Source organism: Nuphar pumila, chromosome 10, assembly GCF_984573655.1.
Source record: "Nuphar pumila chromosome 10, dmNupPumi1.hap1.1, whole genome shotgun sequence".
In the NCBI taxonomy this organism is placed as follows: Eukaryota; Viridiplantae; Streptophyta; class Magnoliopsida; order Nymphaeales; family Nymphaeaceae; genus Nuphar; species Nuphar pumila.
In genome coordinates this window covers 63952433-63972722 of record NC_143258.1, presented here as the reverse complement: position 1 = coordinate 63972722, position 20290 = coordinate 63952433, and positions in this window count along the sequence as shown.

The window sequence follows — 20290 nt, the reverse complement described above, 5'->3', positions numbered from 1 at the left end:
ATTGGTCGGGATTTTCAAATCTAGTGTTATAACTGATCAGGATTTTCAAATCCAGTTTCTATAACTGGTCGGGATTTTCAAATCCAGTTTTTGTAACTGGTCGGGATTTTCAAAATTCAGTTTTTACAACAGGTCGGGATTTTCAAATCGAGTTTCTATAACTGGTCAGGATTTTCAAATCCAGTTTCTATAATTGGTCAGGATTTCCAAATCTAGTGTCATAACTGGTCGGGATTTTCAAATCCAATTTCTATAACTGGTCGGCATTTTCAAATCCAATTTTTATAACTGGTCGAGATTTTCAAATCCAGTTTCTATAACTAGTCGGGATTTTCAAATCCAGTTTTATAACTGGTCGGGATTTTCAAATCTTGTTTCTATAACTGGTCGGGATTTTCAAATCCAGTTTCTATAACTGGTCTGGATTTTCAAATCCAGTTTCTATAACTGGTCGGGATTTTCAAATCTAGTTTTTATAACTGGTCGGGATTTTCAAATCCAGTTTTTGTAACAGGTCGAGATTTTCAAAATTCAGTTTTTACAACTCGTAGGGATTTTCAAATCCAGTTTCTATAACTGGTTAGGATTTTTAAATCCAGTTTCTATAACTGGTCGGGATTTTCAAATTCAGTTTCTATAACTGGTCGGGATTTCTAAATCTAGTGTCATAACTGGTCGGGATTTTCAAATCCAATTTCTATAACTGGTCGGGATTTTCAAATCTAGTTTTATAACTGGTCAGGATTTTCAAATGGAGTTTCTATAACTGGTCGGGATTTTCAAATCCAGTTTCTATAACTGGTCAGGATTTTCAAATCCAGTTTCTATAACTGGTTGGGATTTTTAAATCCAGTTCTATAACTGGTAGGGATTTTCAAATCCAGTTTCTATAACTGGTCCGGATTTTCAAATCTAGTTTCTATAAATGGTCGAGATTTTCAAATATAGTTTTTATAACTGGTCGGGATTTTCAAATCCAGTTTCTATAACTGGTCGGGATTTTCAAATGCAGTTTCTATAACTGGTCAGGATTTTAAAATCCATTTTCTATAACTGGTCGGGATTTTCAAATCCAGTTTCTATAACTGGTCGGGATTTTTAAATCCAGTTTTTTTAACTGGTCGGGATTTTCAAATCCACTTTCTATAACTGGTCGGGATTTTGAAATCCAGTTTCTATAACTGGTTGGGATTTTCAAATCCAGTTTTATAACTGGTCAGAATTTTAAAATCCAGTTTCTATAACTGGCCGGGATTTTCAAATCCAATTTTATAACTGGTCGGGATTTTCAAATTCAGTTTCTATAACTGGTCGGGATTTTTAAATCCAGTTTTATAACTGGTCGGGATTTTCAAATCCTGTTTTATAACTGGTCGGGATTTTCAAATCCAGTTTCTATAACTGGTCGGGATTTTCAAATCCAGTTTTATAATTGGTCGGGATTTTCAAATCTAGTGTTATAACTGATCAGGATTTTCAAATCCAGTTTCTATAACTGGTCGGGATTTTCAAATCCAGTTTTTGTAACTGATCGGGATTTTCAAAATTCAGTTTTTACAACAGGTCGGGATTTTCAAATCGAGTTTCTATAACTGGTCGGGATTTTCAAATCCAGTTTCTATAATTGGTCAGGATTTCCAAATCTAGTGTCATAACTGGTTGGGATTTTCAAATCCAATTTCTATAACTGGTCGGCATTTTCAAATCCAATTTTTATAACTGGTCGAGATTTTCAAATCCAGTTTCTATAACTAGTGGGGATTTTCAAATCCAGTTTTATAACTGGTCGGGATTTTCAAATCTTGTTTCTATAACTGGTCGGGATTTTCAAATCCAGTTTCTATAACTGGTCGGGATTTTCAAATCCAGTTTCTATAACTGGTCGAGATTTTCAAATCTAGTTTTTATAACTGGTCGGGATTTTCAAATCCAGTTTTTGTAACAGGTCGAGATTTTCAAAATTCAGTTTTTACAACTGGTCGGGATTTTTAAATCCAGTTTCTATAACTGGTCAGGATTTTCAAATCCAGTTTCTATAACTGGTCGGGATTTTCAAATTCAGTTTCTATAACTGGTCGGGATTTCTAAATCTAGTGTCATAACTGGTCGGGATTTTCAAATCCAATTTCTATAACTGGTCGGGATTTTCAAATCCAGTTTTATAACTGGTCAGGATTTTCAAATGGAGTTTCTATAACTGGCCGGGATTTTCAAATCAATTTTTATAACTGGTCAGGATTTTCAAATTCAATTTCTATAACTGGTCGGGATTTTTCAAATCCAGAATTATAACTGGTCTGGATTTTCAAAATTCAGGTTTTACAACTAGTCAGGATTTTCAAATCTAATTTCTATAACTGATCGGGATTTTCAAATCAAGTTTCTATAACTGGTCGGGATTTTCAAATCTAGTTTCTATAACTGGTCGTGATTTCCAAATCTAGTGTCATAACTGGTCGGGATTTTAAAATCCAATTTCTATAACTGGTCGTGATTTCCAAATCTAGTGTCATAACTGGTCGGGATTTTCAAATCCAATTTCTATAACTGGTCGGGATTTTCCAATCCAGTTTTATAACTTGTCAGGATTTTTAAATGCAGTTTCTATAACTGGTCGAGATTTTTAAATCTAGTTTTATAACTGGTTGGGATTTTCAAATCCAGATTTATAACTGGTCGGGATTTTCAAATCCAGTTTCTATAACAGGTCCGGATTTTCAAATCTAGTTTTATAATTGGTCGGGATTTTCAAATCCAGTGTTATAACTGATCAGGATTTTCAAATCCAGTTTCTATAACTGGTCGGGATTTTCAAATTCAGTTTTATAACTGGTCGGGATTTTGAAATCCAGTTTTTATAACTGGTCGGGATTTTCAAATCCAGTTTCTATAACTGATCAGGATTTTCAAATCAAGTTTCTAAAACTGGTCGGGATTTTCAAATCCAGTTTTTATAACCGGTCGGGATTTTCAAATTCAGTGTTATAACTGGTCGGGATTTTCAAATCCAGTTTCAATAACTGGTCGGGATTTTGAAATCCAGTTTCTTTAACTGGTCGGGATTTTGAATTCCAGATTTTATAACTGGTCGGGATTTTCAAATCCAGTTTCTATAACTGGTCGGGATTTTCAAATCCAGTTTCTATAATTGGTCGAGATTTTCAAATCCAGTTTATATAACAGGTCGGGATTTTCAAATCTAGTTTCTATAACTGGTCGGGATTTTCAACTCCAGTTTTTATAACTGGTCGGGATTTTCAAATCAGGTATCTATAACAAGTCGGGATTTTCAAATCTAGTGTCATAACTGGTCGGGATTTTTAAATCCAGTTTCTATAACTGGTCGGGATTTTCAAATCTAGTTTTATAACTGGTCAGAATTTTCAAATCCAGTTTCTATAACTGGTCGGGATTTTTAAATCCAGTTTTATAACTGGTCGGGATTTTCAAATCCAGTTTCTATAACTGGTCAGGATTTTTAAATCCATTTTTATAACTGGTCGGGATTTTCAAATCCAGTTTTATAACTTGTCGGGATTTTCAAATCCATTTTCTATAACTGGTCGGGATTTTCAAATCTAGTTTTATAATTGGTCGGGATTTTCAAATCCAGTGTTATAACTGATCAGGATTTTCAAATTCAGTTTCTATAACTCGTCGGGATTTTCAAATCCAGTTTTATAACTGGTCGGGATTTTCAAATCCAGTTTTAATAACTGGTCGGGATTTTCAAATTCAGTTTCTATAACTGGTCAGGATTTTCAAATTCAGTTTCTATAACTGGTCGGGATTTTCAAATCCAGTTTTTATAACTTGTCGGGATTTTCAAATTCAGTGTTATAACTGGTCGGGATTTTCAACACCAGTTTCTATAACTGGTCTGGATTTTGAAATCCAGTTTCTATAACTGGTTGAGATTTTCAAATCCAGTTTTTATAACTGGTCGGGATTTTCAAATCCAGTTTCTATAACTGGTCGGGATTTTCAAATCCAGTTTTATAACTAGTTGGGATTTTAAAATCTAGTTTCTATAACTGGTCGGGATTTTCAACTCCAGTTTTTATAACGGGTCGGGATTTTGAAATCAGGTATCTATAACAAGTCGGGATTTTCAAATCTAGTGTCATAACTGGTCGGGATTTTTAAATCCAGTTTCTATAACTGGTCGGGATTTTCAAATCTAGTTTTATAACTGGTCAGGATTTTCAAATCCAGTTTCTATAACTGGTCGGGATTTTTAAATCCAGTTTTATAACTGATCGGGATTTTCAAATCCAGTTTCTATAACTGGTCGGGATTTTTAAATCCATTTTTATAACTGGTCGGGATTTTCAAATCCATTTTCTATAACTGGTCGGGATTTTCAAATCTAGTTTTATAATTGGTCGGGATTTTCAAATCCAGTGTTATAACTGATCAGGATTTTCAAATTCAGTTTCTATAACTCGTCGGGATTTTCAAATCCAGTTTTATAACTGGTCGGGATTTTCAAATCCAGTTTTCATAACTGGTCGGGATTTTCAAATTCAGTTTCTATAACTGGTCAGGATTTTCAAATCCAGTTTCTATAACTGGTCGGGATTTTCAAATCCAATTTTTATAACTGGTCGGGATTTTCAAATTCAGTGTTATAACTGGTCGGGATTTTCAACTCCAGTTTCTATAACTGGTCGGGATTTTGAAATCCAGTTTCTATAACTGGTTGTGATTTTCAAATCCAGTTTTTATAACTGGTCGAGATTTTCAAATCCAGTTTCTATAACTGGTCGGGATTTTCAAATCCAGTTTTATAACTGGTTGGGATTTTCAAATCTAGTATATATAACTGGTCGATATTTTCAAATCCAGTTTCTATAACTGGTCGGGATTTTCAAATCCAGTTTCTATAACTGGTCGGGATTTTCAAATCTAGTTTTTATAACTGGTCGGGATTTTCAAATCCAGTTTGTATAACTGGTCAGGATTTTCAAATCCAGTTTCTATAATTGGTCGGGATTTTAAAATCCAATTTCTATAACTGGTCAGGATTTTCAAATCCAGTTTCTATAACTGGTCGGAATTTTCAAATCTAGTTTTTATAACTGGTCGGGATTTTCAAATCCAGTTTCTATAACTGGTCGGGATTTTCAAATCTAGTTTCATAACTGGTCAGGATTTTCAAATCCAGTTTTATAACTGGTCGGGATTTTCAAATCCATTTGCTATAACTGGTCGGAATTTTCAAATCTAGTTTTATAATTGGTCGGGATTTTCAAATCCAGTGTTATAACTGATCAGGATTTTCAAATTTAGTTTCTATAACTCGTCGGGATTTTCAAATCCAGTTTTATAACTGGTCGGGATTTTCAAATCCAGTTTTCATAACTGGTCAGGATTTTCAAATTCAGTTTCTATAATTGGTCGGGATTTTCAAATCCAGTGTTATAACTGATCAGGATTTTCAAATTTAGTTTCTATAACTCGTCGGGATTTTCAAATCCAGTTTCTATAACTGGTCGGGATTTTCAAATCCAGTTTCTATAACTGGTCAGGATTTTCAAATCCAGTTTCTATAACTGGTTGGTATTTTCAAATCTAGTTTTTATAACTGGTCGGGATTTTCAAATCTAGTTTTTATAACTGGTCGGGATTTTCAAATCCAGTTTCTATAACTGGTCGGGATTTTCAAATCTAGTGTCATAAGTGGTCGGGATTTTCAAATCCAGTTTTATAACTGGTCGGGATTTTCAAATCCATTTGCTATAACTGGTCGGGATTTTCAAATCTAGTTTTATAATTGGTCGGGATTTTCAAATACAGTGTTATAACTGATCAGGATTTTCAAATTTAGTTTCTATAACTCGTCGAGATTTTCAAATCCAGTTTTATAACTGGTCGGGATTTTCAAATCCAGTTTTCATAACTGGTCATGATTTTCAAATTCAGTTTCTATAACAGGTCAGGATTTTCAAATCCATTTTCTATAACTGGTCGGGATTTTCAAATCCAGTTTTTATAACTGGTCGGGATTTTCAAATTCAGTGTTATAACTGGTCGAGATTTTCAAATCCAGTTTCTATAACTGGTCGGGATTTTCAAATCCAGTTTCTATAACTGGTCGGTATTTTGAAATCCAGTTTCTATAACTGGTCGGGATTTTCAAATCCAGTTTTTATAACTGGTCGGGATTTTCAAATACAGTTTCTATAACTGGTCGGGATTTTCAAATCCAGTTTTATAACTTGTCGGGATTTTCAAATCTAGTTTCTATAACTGCTCGGGATTTTCAAATCCAGTTTCTGTAACTGGTCGGGATTTTCAAATCCAGTTTCTATAACTAATCAAGATTTTCAAATCTAGTTTTTATAACTGGTCGGGATTTTCAAATCCAGTTTTTGTAACTGGTCGGGATTTTTAAATCTTGTTTTATAACTGGTTGGGATTTTCAAATCCAGATTTATAACTGGTCGGGATTTTCAAATCCAGTTTCTATAACAGGTCGGGATTTTCAAATCTAGTGTCATAACTGGTCAGGATTTTCAAATCCAGTTTTATAACTGGTCGGGATTTTCAAATCCATTTGCTATAACTGTTCGGAATTTTCAAATCTAGTTTTATAATTGGTCGGGATTTTCAAATCCAGTGTTATAACTGATCAGGATTTTCAAATTTAGTTTCTATAACTCGTCGGGATTTTCAAATCCAGTTTTATAACTGGTCGGGATTTTCAAATCCAGTTTTCATAACTGGTCAGGATTTTCAAATTCAGTTTCTATAACTGGTGAGGATTTTCAAATTCAGTTTCTATAACTGGTCGGGATTTTCAAATCCAGTTTTTATAACTAGTCGGGATTTTCAAATCCAGTTTCTATAACTGGTCGGGATTTTCAAATCCAGTTTCTATAACTGGTTAGGATTTTCAAATCCAGTTTCTATAACTGGTTGGGATTTTCAAATCTAGTTTTTATAACTGGTCGGGATTTTCAAATCTAGTTTTTATAACTGGTCGGGATTTTCAAATCCAGTTTCTATAACTGGTCGGGATTTTCAAATCTAGTGTCATAACTGGTCGGGATTTTCAAATCCAGTTTTATAACTGGTCAAGATTTTCAAATCCATTTGCTATAACTGGTCGGGATTTTCAAATCTAGTTTTATAATTGGTCGGGATTTTCAAATCCAGTGTTATAACTGATCAGGATTTTCAAATCCAGTTTCTATAACTGGTCGGGATTTTCAAATTCAGTTTTATAACTGGTCGGGATTTTCAAATCCAGTTTTTATAACTGGTCGGGATTTTCAAATCCAGTTTCTATAACTGATCAGGATTTTCAAATCAAGTTTCTAAAACTGGTCGGGATTTTCAAATCCAGTTTTTATAACCGGTCGGGATTTTCAAATTCAGTGTTATAACTGGTCGGGATTTTCAAATCCAGTTTCAATAACTGGTCGGGATTTTGAAATCCAGTTTCTTTAACTGGTCGGGATTTTGAATTCCAGATTTTATAACCGGTCGGGATTTTCAAATCCAGTTTCTATAACTGGTCGGGATTTTCAATTCCAGTTTCTATAACTGGTCGAGATTTTCAAATCCAGTTTATATAACAGGTCGGGATTTTCAAATCTAGTTTCTATAACTGGTCGGGATTTTCAAATTCAGTGTTATAACTGGTCGGGATTTTCAACACCAGTTTCTATAACTGGTCTGGATTTTGAAATCCAGTTTCTATAACTGGTTGAGATTTTCAAATCCAGTTTTTATAACTGGTCGGGATTTTCAAATCCAGTTTCTATAACTGGTCGGGATTTTCAAATCCAGTTTTATAACTAGTTGGGATTTTCAAATCTAGTTTCTATAACTGGTCGGGATTTTCAACTCCAGTTTTTATAACGGGTCGGGATTTTCAAATCAGGTATCTATAACAAGTCGGGATTTTCAAATCTAATATCATAACTGGTCGGGATTTTTAAATCCAGTTTCTATAACTGGTCGGGATTTTCAAATCTAGTTTTATAACTGGTCAGGATTTTCAAATCCAGTTTTTATATCTGGTCGGGATTTTTAAATCCAGTTTTATAACTGATCGGGATTTTCAAATCTAGTTTCTATAACTGGTCGGGATTTTTAAATCCATTTTTATAACTGGTCGGGATTTTCAAATCCATTTTCTATAACTGGTCGGGATTTTCAAATCTAGTTTTATAATTGGTCGGGATTTTCAAATCCAGTGTTACAACTGATCAGGATTTTCAAATTCAGTTTCTATAACTTGTCGGGATTTTCAAATCTAGTTTTATAACTGGTCGGGATTTTCAAATCCAGTTTTCATAACTGGTCGGGATTTTCAAATTCAGTTTCTATAACTGGTCAGGATTTTCAAATCCAGTTTCTATAACTGGTCGGGATTTTCAAATCCAATTTTTATAACTGGTCGGGATTTTCAAATTCAGTGTTTTAACTGGTCGGGATTTTCAACTCCAGTTTCTATAACTGGTCGGGATTTTGAAATCCAGTTTCTATAACTGGTTGGGATTTTCAAATCCAGTTTTTATAACTGGTCGAGATTTTCAAATCCAGTTTCTATAACTGGTCGGGATTTTCAAATCCAGTTTTATAACTGGTTGGGATTTTCAAATCTAGTTTCTATAACTGGTCGATATTTTCAAATCCAGTTTCTATAACTGGTCGGGATTTTCAAATCCAGTTTCTATAACTGGTCGGGATTTTCAAATCTAGTTTTTATAACTGGTCGGGATTTTCAAATCCAGTTTCTATAACTGGTCAGGATTTTCAAATCTAGTTTCTATAATTGGTCGGGATTTTAAAATCCAATTTCTATAACTGGTCAGGATTTTCAAATCCAGTTTCTATAACTGGTCGGAATTTTCAAACCTAGTTTTTATAACTGGTCGGGATTTTCAAATCCAGTTTCTATAACTGGTCGGGATTTTCAAATCTAGTGTCATAACTGGTCAGGATTTTCAAATCCAGTTTTATAACTGGTCGGGATTTTCAAATCCATTTGCTATAACTTGTCGGAATTTTCAAATCTAGTTTTATAATTGGTCGGGATTTTCAAATCCAGTGTTATAACTGATCAGGATTTTCAAATTTAGTTTCTATAACTCGTCGGGATTTTCAAATCCAGTTTTATAACTGGTCGGGATTTTTAAATCCAGTTTTCATAACTGGTCACGATTTTCAAATCCAGTTTCTATAACTGGTCAGGATTTTCAAATCCAGTTTCTATAACTGGTCGGGATTTTCAAATCCAGTTTTTATAACTAGTCGGGATTTTCAAATCCAGTTTCTATAACTGGTCGGGATTTTCAAATCCAGTTTCTATAACTGGTCAGGATTTTCAAATTTAGTTTCTATAACTGGTTGGGATTTTCAAATTTAGTTTTTATAACTGGTCGGGATTTTCAAATCTAGTTTTTATAACTGGTCGGGATTTTCAAATCCAGTTTCTATAACTGGTCGGGATTTTCAAATCTAGTGTCATAACTGGTCGGGATTTTCAAATCCAGTTTTATAACTGGTCGGGATTTTCAAATCCATTTGCTATAACTGGTCGGGATTTTCAAATCCATTTGCTATAACTGGTCGGGATTTTCAAATCTAGTTTTATAATTGGTCGGGATTTTCAAATCCAGTGTTATAACTGATCAGGATTTTCAAATTTAGTTTCTATAACTCGTCGGGATTTTCAAATCCTGTTTTATAACTGGTCGGGATTTTCAAATCCAGTTTTCATAACTGGTCAGGATTTTCAAATTCAGTTTCTATAACTGGTTAGGATTTTCAAATCCAGTTTCTATAACTGGTCGGGATTTTCAAATCCAGTTTTTATAACTAGTCGGGATTTTCAAATCCAGTTTCTATAACTGGTCGGGATTTTCAAATCCAGTTTCTATAACTGGTCAGGATTTTCAAATCCAGTTTCTATAACTGGTTGGGATTTTCAAATCTAGTTTTTATAACTGGTCGGGATTTTCAAATCTAGTTTTTATAAATGGTCGGGATTTTCAAATCCAGTTTCTATAACTGGTCGGGATTTTCAAATCTAGTGTCATAACTGGTCGGGATTTTCAAATCCAGTTTTACAACTGGTCAAGATTTTCAAATCCATTTGCTATAACTGGTCGGGATTTTCAAATCTAGTTTTATAATTGGTCGGGATTTTCAAATCCAGTGTTATAACTGATCAGGATTTTCAAATCCAGTTTCTATAACTGGTCGGGATTTTCAAATTCAGTTTTATAACTGGTCGGGATTTTCAAATCCAGTTTTTATAACTGGTCGGGATTTTCAAATCCAGTTTCTATAACTGATCAGGATTTTCAAATCAAGTTTCTAAAACTGGTCGGGATTTTCAAATCCAGTTTTTATAACCGGTCGGGATTTTCAAATTCAGTGTTATAACTGGTCGGGATTTTCAAATCCAGTTTCAAAAACTGGTCGGGATTTTGAAATCCAGTTTCTTTAACTGGTCGGGATTTTGAATTCCAGATTTTATAACTGGTCGGGATTTTCAAATCCAGTTTCTATAACTGGTCGGGATTTTCAAATCCAGTTTCTATAACTGGTCGAGATTTTCAAATCCAGTTTATATAACAGGTCGGGATTTTCAAATCTAGTTTCTATAACTCGTCGGGATTTTCAACTCCAGTTTTTATAACTGGTCGGGATTTTCAAATCAGGTATCTATAACAAGTCGGGATTTTCAAATCCAGTGTCATAACTGGTCGGGATTTTTAAATCCAGTTTCTATAACTGGTCGGGATTTTCAAATCTAGTTTTATAACTGGTCAGGATTTTCAAATCCAGTTTCTATAACTGGTCGGGATTTTTAAATCCAGTTTTATAACTGGTCGGGATTTTCAAATCCAGTTTTTATAACTGGTCGGGATTTTTAAAATCATTTTTATAACTGGTCGGGATTTTCAAATCCAGTTTTATAACTTGTCGGGATTTTCAAATCCATTTTCTATAACTGGTCGGGATTTTCAAATCTAGTTTTATAATTGGTCGGGATTTTCAAATCCAGTGTTATAACTGATCAGGATTTTCAAATTTAGTTTCTATAAATCGTCGGGATTTTCAAATCCAGTTTTATAACTGGTCGGGATTTTCAACTTCAGTTTTTATAACTGGTCGGGATTTTCAAATAAGGTATCTATAACAAGTCGGGATTTTCAAATCCAGTGTCATAACTGGTCGGGATTTTTAAATCCAGTTTCTATAACTGGTCGGGATTTTCAAATCTAGTTTTATAACTGGTCAGGATTTTCAAATCCAGTTTCTATAACTGGTCGGGATTTTTAAATCCAGTTTTATAAATGGTCGGGATTTTCAAATCCAGTTTCTATAACTGGTCGGGATTTTTAAATCCATTTTTATAACTGGTCGGGATTTTCAAATCCAGTTTTATAACTTGTCGGGATTTTCAAATCCATTTTCTATAACTGGTCGGGATTTTCAAATCTAGTTTTATAATTGGTCGGGATTTTCAAATCCAGTGTTATAACTGATCAGGATTTTCAAATTTAGTTTCTATAACTCGTCGGGATTTTCAAATCCAGTTTTATAACTGGTCGGGATTTTCAAATCCAGTTTTAATAACTGGTCGAGATTTTCAAATTCAGTTTCTATAACTGGTCAGGATTTTTAAATTCATTTTTATAACTGGTCGGGATTTTCAAATCCAGTTTTATAACTTGTCGGGATTTTCAAATCCATTTTCTAAAACTGGTCGGGATTTTCAAATCTAGTTTTATAATTGGTCGGGATTTTCAAATCCAGTGTTATAACTGATCAGGATTTTCAAATTTAGTTTCTATAACTCGTCGGGATTTTCAAATCCAGTTTTATAACTGGTCGGGATTTTCAAATCCAGTTTTAATAACTGGTCGAAATTTTCAAATTCAGTTTCTATAACTGGTCAGGATTTTCAAATCCAGTTTCTATACCTAGTCGGGATTTTCAAATCCAGTTTTTATAACTGGTCGGGATTTTCAAATTCAGTGTTATAACTGGTCGGGATTTTCAACACCAGTTTCTATAACTGGTCTGGATTTTGAAATCCAGTTTCTATAACTGGTTGAGATTTTCAAATCCAGTTTTTATAACTCGTTGGGATTTTCAAATCCAGTTTCTATAACTCGTCGGGATTTTCAAATCCAGTTTTATAACTGGTCGGGATTTTCAAATCACGTTTTCATAACTGGTCAGGATTTTTAAATTCAGTTTCTATAACTGGTCAGGATTTTCAAATCCAGTTTCTATAACTGGTCGGGATTTTCAAATCCAGTTTTTATAACTAGTCAGGATTTTCAAATCCAGTTTCTATAACTGGTCGGGATTTTCAAATCCAGTTTCTATAACTGGTCAGGATTTTAAAATCCAGTTTCTATAACTGGTTGGGATTTTCAAATTTAGTTTTTATAACTGGTCGGGATTTTCAAATCTAGTTTTTATAACTGGTCGGGATTTTCAAATCCAGTTTCTATAACTGGTCGGGATTTTCAAATCTAGTGTCATAACTGGTCGGGATTTTCAAATCCAGTTTTATAACTGGTCGGGATTTTCAAATCCATTTGCTATAACTGGTCGGGATTTTCAAATCTAGTTTTATAATTGGTCGGGATTTTCAAATCCAGTGTTATAACTGATCAGGATTTTCAAATTTAGTTTCTATAACTCGTCGGGATTTTCAAATCCAGTTTTATAACTGGTCGGGATTTTCAAATCCAGTTTTCATAACTGGTCAGGATTTTCAAATTCAGTTTCTATAACAGGTCAGGATTTTCAAATCCATTTTCTATAACTGGTCGGTATTTTCAAATCCAGTTTTTATAACTGGTCGGGATTTTCAAATTCAGTGTTATAACTGGTCGGGATTTTCAAATTCAGTTTCTATAACTGGTCGGGATTTTCAAATCCAGTTTCTATAACTGGTCAGTATTTTGAAATCCAGTTTCTATAACTGGTCGGGATTTTCAAATCAAGTTTTTATAACTGGTCGGGATTTTCAAATCCAGTTTCTATAACTGGTCGGGATTTTCAAATCCAGTTTTATAACTTGTCGGGATTTTCAAATCTAGTTTCTATAACTGCTCGGGATTTTCAAATCCAGTTTCTGTAACTGGTCGGGATTTTCAAATCCAGTTTCTATAACTGATCAAGATTTTCAAATCTAGTTTTTATAACTGGTCGGGATTTTCAAATCCAGTTTTTGTAACTGGTCGGGATTTTTAAATCTAGTTTTATAACTGGTTGGGATTTTCAAATCCAGATTTATAACTGGTCGGGATTTTCAAATCCAGTTTCTATAACAGGTCGGGATTTTCAAATCTAGTGTCATAACTGGTCAGGATTTTCAAATCCAGTTTTATAACTGGTCGGGATTTTCAAATCCATTTGCTATAACCGGTCGGAATTTTCAAATCTAGTTTTATAATTGGTCGGGATTTTCAAATCCAGTGTTATAACTGAACAGGATTTTCAAATTTAGTTTCTATAACTCGTCGGGATTTTCAAATCCAGTTTTATAACTGGTCGGGATTTTCAAATCCAGTTTTCATAACTGGTCAGGATTTTCAAATTCAGTTTCTATAACTGGTCAGGATTTTCAAATCCAGTTTCTATAACTGGTTGGGATTTTCAAATCCAGTTTTTATAACTAGTCGGGATTTTCAAATCCAGTTTCTATAACTGGTCGGGATTTTCAAATCCAGTTTCTATAACTGGTCAGGATTTTCAAATCCAGTTTCTATAACTGGTTGGGATTTTCAAATCTAGTTTTTATAACTGGTCGGGATTTTCAAATCTAGTTTTTATAAATGGTCGGGATTTTCAAATCCAGTTTCTATAACTGGTCGGGATTTTCAAATCTAGTGTCATAACTGGTCGGGATTTTCAAATCCAGTTTTATAACTGGTCAAGATTTTCAAATCCATTTGCTATAAGTGGTCGGGATTTTCAAATCTAGTTTTATAATTGGTCGGGATTTTCAAATCCAGTGTTATAACTGATCAGGATTTTCAAATCCAGTTTCTATAACTGGTCGGGATTTTCAAATTCAGTTTTATAACTGGTCGGGATTTTCAAATCCAGTTTTTATAACTGGTCGGGATTTTCAAATCCAGTTTCTATAACTGATCAGGATTTTCAAATCAAGTTTCTAAAACTGGTCGGGATTTTCAAATCCAGTTTTTATAACCGGTCGGGATTTTCAAATTCAGTGTTATAACTGGTCGGGATTTTCAAATCCAGTTTCAATAATTGGTCGGGATTTTGAAATCCAGTTTCTTTAACTGGTCGGGATTTTGAATTCCAGATTTTATAACTGGTCGGGATTTTCAAATCCAGTTTCTATAACTGGTCGGGATTTTCAAATCCAGTTTCTATAACTGGTCGAGATTTTCAAATCCAGTTTATATAACAGGTCGGAATTTTCAAATCTAGTTTCTATAACTGGTCGGGATTTTCAACTCCAGTTTTTATAACTGGTCGGGATTTTCAAATCAGGTATCTATAACAAGTCGGGATTTTCAAATCTAGTGTCATAACTGGTCGGGATTTTTAAATCCAGTTTCTATAACTGGTCGGGATTTTCAAATCTAGTTTTATAACTGGTCAGGATTTTCAAATCCAGTTTCTATAACTGGTCGGGATTTTTAAATCCAGTTTTATAACTGGTCGGGATTTTCAAATCCAGTTTTTATAACTGGTCGGGATTTTTAAATCCATTTTTATAACTGGTCGGGATTTTCAAATCCAGTTTTATAACTTGTCGGGATTTTCAAATCCATTTTCTATAACTGGTCGGGATTTTCAAATCTAGTTTTATAATTGGTCGGGATTTTCAAATCCAGTGTTATAACTGATCAGGATTTTCAAATTCAGTTTCTATAACTCGTCGGGATTTTCAAATCCAGTTTTATAACTGGTCGGGATTTTCAAATCCAGTTTTAATAACTGGTCGGGATTTTCAAATTCAGTTTCTATAACTGGTCAGGATTTTCAAATCCAGTTTCTATAACTGGTCGGGATTTTCAAATCCAGTTTTTATAACTGGTCGGGATTTTCAAATTCAGTGTTATAACTGGTCGGGATTTTCAACACCAGTTTCTATAACTGGTCTGGATTTTGAAATCCAGTTTCTATAACTGGTTGAGATTTTCAAATCCAGTTTTTATAACTGGTCGGGATTTTCAAATCCAGTTTCTATAACTGGTCGGGATTTTCAAATCCAGTTTTATAACTAGTTGGGATTTTCAAATCTAGTTTCTATAACTGGTCGGGATTTTCAACTCCAGTTTTTATAACGGGTCGTGATTTTCAAATCAGGTATCTATAACAAGTCGGTATTTTCAAATCTAGTGTCATAACTGGTCGGGATTTTTAAATCCAGTTTCTATAACTGGTCGGGATTTTCAAATCTAGTTTTATAACTGGTCAGGATTTTCAAATCCAGTTTCTATAACTGGTCGGGATTTTTAAATCCAGTTTTATAAATGGTCGGGATTTTCAAATCCAGTTTCTATAACTGGTCGGGATTTTTAAATCCATTTTTATAACTGGTCGGGATTTTCAAATCCATTTTCTATAACTGGTCGGGATTTTCAAATCTAGTTTTATAATTGGTCGGGATTTTCAAATCCAGTGTTATAACTGATCAGGATTTTCAAATTCAGTTTCTATAACTCGTCGGGATTTTCAAATCCAATATCTATAACTGGTCAGGATTTTCAAATCCAGTTTCTATAACTGGTCTGAATTTTCAAATCTAGTTTTTATAACTGGTCGGGATTTTCAAATCCAGTTTCTATAACTGGTCGGGATTTTCAAATCTAGTGTTATAACTGGTCGGGATTTTCAAATCCAATTTTATAACTGGTCGGGATTTTCAAATCCATTTGCTATAACTGGTCGGGATTTTGAAATCCAGTTTCTATAACTAGTTGGGATTTTCAAATCCAGTTTTTATAACTGGTCGAGATTTTCAAATCCAGTTTATATAACTGGTCGGGATTTTCAAATCCAGTTTTATAACTGGTTAGGATTTTCAAATCTAGTTTCTATAACTGGTCTATATTTTCAAATCCAGTTTCTATAACTGGTTGGGATTTTCAAATCCAGTTTCTATAACTGGTCGGGATTTTTAAATCTAGTTTTTATAAGTGGTCGGGATTTTCAAATCCAGTTTCTATAACTGGTCAGGATTTTCAAATCCAGTTTCTATAATTGGTCGGGATTTTAAAATCCAATTTCTATAACTGGTCAGGATTTTCAAATCCAGTTTCTATAACTGGTCAGAATTTTCAAATCTAGTTTTTATAACTGGTCGAGATTTTCAAATCCAGTTTCTATAACTGGTCGGGATTTTTAAATCTAGTGTCATAACTGGTCAGGATTTTCAAATCCAGTTTTATAACTCGTCGGGATTTTCAAATCCATTTGCTATAACTGGTCGGAATTTTCAAATCTAGTTTTATAATTGGTCGGGATTTTCAAATCCAGTGTTATAACTGATCAGGATTTTCAAATTTAGTTTCTTTAACTCGTCGGGATTTTCAAATCCAGTTTTATAACTGGTCGGGATTTTCAAATCCAGTTTTCATAACTGGTCAGGATTTTCAAATTGAGTTTCTATAACTGGTCAGGATTTTCAAATCCAGTTTCTATAACTGGTCGGGATTTTCAAATCCAGTTTTTATAACTAGTCGGGATTTTCAAATCCAGTTTCTATAACTGGTCGGGATTTTCAAATCCAGTTTCTATAACTGGTCAGGATTTTCAAATCCAGTTTCTATAACTGGTTGGGATTTTTAAATCTAGTTTTTATAACTGGTCGGGATTTTCAAATCTAGTTTTTATAACTGGTCGAGATTTTCAAATCCAGTTTCTATAACTGGTCGGGATTTTCAAATCCAGTTTCTATAACTGGTCGGGATTTTCAAATCCAGTTTTATAACTGGTCAAGATTTTCAAATCCATTTGCTATAACTGGTCGGGATTTTCAAATCTAGTTTTATAATTGGTCGGGATTTTCAAATCCAGTGTTATAACTGATCAGGATTTTCAAATTTAGTTTCTATAACTCGTCGGGATTTTCAAATCCAGTTTTATAACTGGTCGGGATTTTCAAATCCAGTTTTCATAACTGGTCAGGATTTTCAAATTCAGTTTCTATAACAGGTCAGGATTTTCAAATCCATTTTCTATAACTGGTCGGGATTTTCAAATCCAGTTTTTATAACTGGTCGGGATTTTCAAATTCAGTGTTATAACTGGTCGGGATTTTCAAATCCAGTTTCTATAACTGGTCGGGATTTTCAAATCCAGTTTCTATAACTGGTCGGTATTTTGAAATCCAGTTTCTATAACTGGTCGGGATTTTCAAATCCAGTTTTTATAACTGGTCGGGATTTTCAAATCCAGTTTCTATAACTGGTCGGGATTTTCAAATCCAGTTTTATAACTTGTCGGGATTTTCAAATCTAGTTTCTATAACTGCTCGGGATTTTCAAATCCAGTTTTTGTAACTGGTCGGGATTTTCAAATCCAGTTTCTATAACTGATCAAGATTTTCAAATCTAGTTTTTATAACTGGTCGGGATTTTCAAATCCAGTTTTTGTAACTGGTCGGGATTTTCAAATCCAGTTTCTATAACTGGTCGGGATTTTCAAATCCAGTTTCTATAACTGGTTGGGATTTTCAAATCCAGTTTCTATAACTTGTCGTGATTTCAAAATCTAGTGTCATAACTGGTCGGGATTTTCAAATCCAATTTCTATAACTGGTCGGGATTTTCAAATCCAGTTTTATAACTGGTCAGGATTTTCAAATTGTGTTTCTATAACTGGTCGGGATTTTTAAATCTAGTTTTATAACTGGTTGTGATTTTCAAATCCAGATTTATAACTGGTCGGGATTTTCAAATCTAGTTTTATAATTGGTCGGGATTTTCAAATCCAGTGTTATAACTGATCAGTATTTTCAAATCCAATTTCTATAACTGGTCGGGATTTTCAAATCTAGTTTTATAACTGGTCGAGATTTTCAAATCCAGTTTTTATAACTGGTCGGGATTTTCAAATCCAGTTTCTATAACTGGTCAGGATTTTCAAATCAAGTTTCTATAACTGGTCGGGATTTTCAAATCCAGTTTTTATAACCGGTCGGGATTTTCAAATTCAGTGTTATAACTGGTCGGGATTTTTAAATCCAGTTTCTGTAACTGGTCGGGATTTTCAAATCCAGTTTCTATAACTGATCAAGATTTTCAAATCTAGTTTTTATAACTGGTCGGGATTTTCAAATCCAGTTTTTGTAACTGGTCGGGATTTTTAAATCTAGTTTTATAACTGGTTGGGATTTTCAAATCCAGATTTATAACTGGTCGGGATTTTCAAATCCAGTTTCTATAACAGGTCGGGATTTTCAAATCTAGTGTCATAACTGGTCAGGATTTTCAAATCCAGTTTTATAACTGGTCGGGATTTTCAAATCCATTTGCTATAACCGGTCGGAATTTTCAAATCTAGTTTTATAATTGGTCGGGATTTTCAAATCCAGTGTTATAACTGAACAGGATTTTCAAATTTAGTTTCTATAACTCGTCGGGATTTTCAAATCCAGTTTTATAACTGGTCGGGATTTTCAAATCCAGTTTTCATAACTGGTCAGGATTTTCAAATTCAGTTTCTATAACTGGTCAGGATTTTCAAATCCAGTTTCTATAACTGGTTGGGATTTTCAAATCCAGTTTTTATAACTAGTCGGGATTTTCAAATCCAGTTTCTATAACTGGTCGGGATTTTCAAATCCAGTTTCTATAACTGGTCAGGATTTTCAAATCCAGTTTCTATAACTGGTTGGGATTTTCAAATCTAGTTTTTATAACTGGTCGGGATTTTCAAATCTAGTTTTTATAAATGGTCGGGATTTTCAAATCCAGTTTCTATAACTGGTCGGGATTTTCAAATCTAGTGTCATAACTGGTCGGGATTTTCAAATCCAGTTTTATAACTGGTCAAGATTTTCAAATCCATTTGCTATAAGTGGTCGGGATTTTCAAATCTAGTTTTATAATTGGTCGGGATTTTCAAATCCAGTGTTATAACTGATCAGGATTTTCAAATCCAGTTTCTATAACTGGTCGGGATTTTCAAATTCAGTTTTATAACTGGTCGGGATTTTCAAATCCAGTTTTTATAACTGGTCGGGATTTTCAAATCCAGTTTCTATAACTGATCAGGATTTTCAAATCAAGTTTCTAAAACTGGTCGGGATTTTCAAATCCAGTTTTTATAACCGGTCGGGATTTTCAAATTCAGTGTTATAACTGGTCGGGATTTTCAAATCCAGTTTCAATAATTGGTCGGGATTTTGAAATCCAGTTTCTTTAACTGGTCGGGATTTTGAATTCCAGATTTTATAACTGGTCGGGATTTTCAAATCCAGTTTCTATAACTGGTCGGGATTTTCAAATCCAGTTTCTATAACTGGTCGAGATTTTCAAATCCAGTTTATATAACAGGTCGGAATTTTCAAATCTAGTTTCTATAACTGGTCGGGATTTTCAACTCCAGTTTTTATAACTGGTCGGGATTTTCAAATCAGGTATCTATAACAAGTCGGGATTTTCAAATCTAGTGTCATAACTGGTCGGGATTTTTAAATCCAGTTTCTATAACTGGTCGGGATTTTCAAATCTAGTTTTATAACTGGTCAGGATTTTCAAATCCAGTTTCTATAACTGGTCGGGATTTTTAAATCCAGTTTTATAACTGGTCGGGATTTTCAAATCCAGTTTTTATAACTGGTCGGGATTTTTAAATCCATTTTTATAACTGGTCGGGATTTTCAAATCCAGTTTTATAACTTGTCGGGATTTTCAAATCCATTTTCTATAACTGGTCGGGATTTTCAAATCTAGTTTTATAATTGGTCGGGATTTTCAAATCCAGTGTTATAACTGATCAGGATTTTCAAATTCAGTTTCTATAACTCGTCGGGATTTTCAAATCCAGTTTTATAACTGGTCGGGATTTTCAAATCCAGTTTTAATAACTGGTCGGGATTTTCAAATTCAGTTTCTATAACTGGTCAGGATTTTCAAATCCAGTTTCTATAACTGGTCGGGATTTTCAAATCCAGTTTTTATAACTGGTCGGGATTTTCAAATTCAGTGTTATAACTGGTCGGGATTTTCAACACCAGTTTTTATAACTGGTCTGGATTTTGAAATCCAGTTTCTATAACTGGTTGAGATTTTCAAATCCAGTTTTTATAACTGGT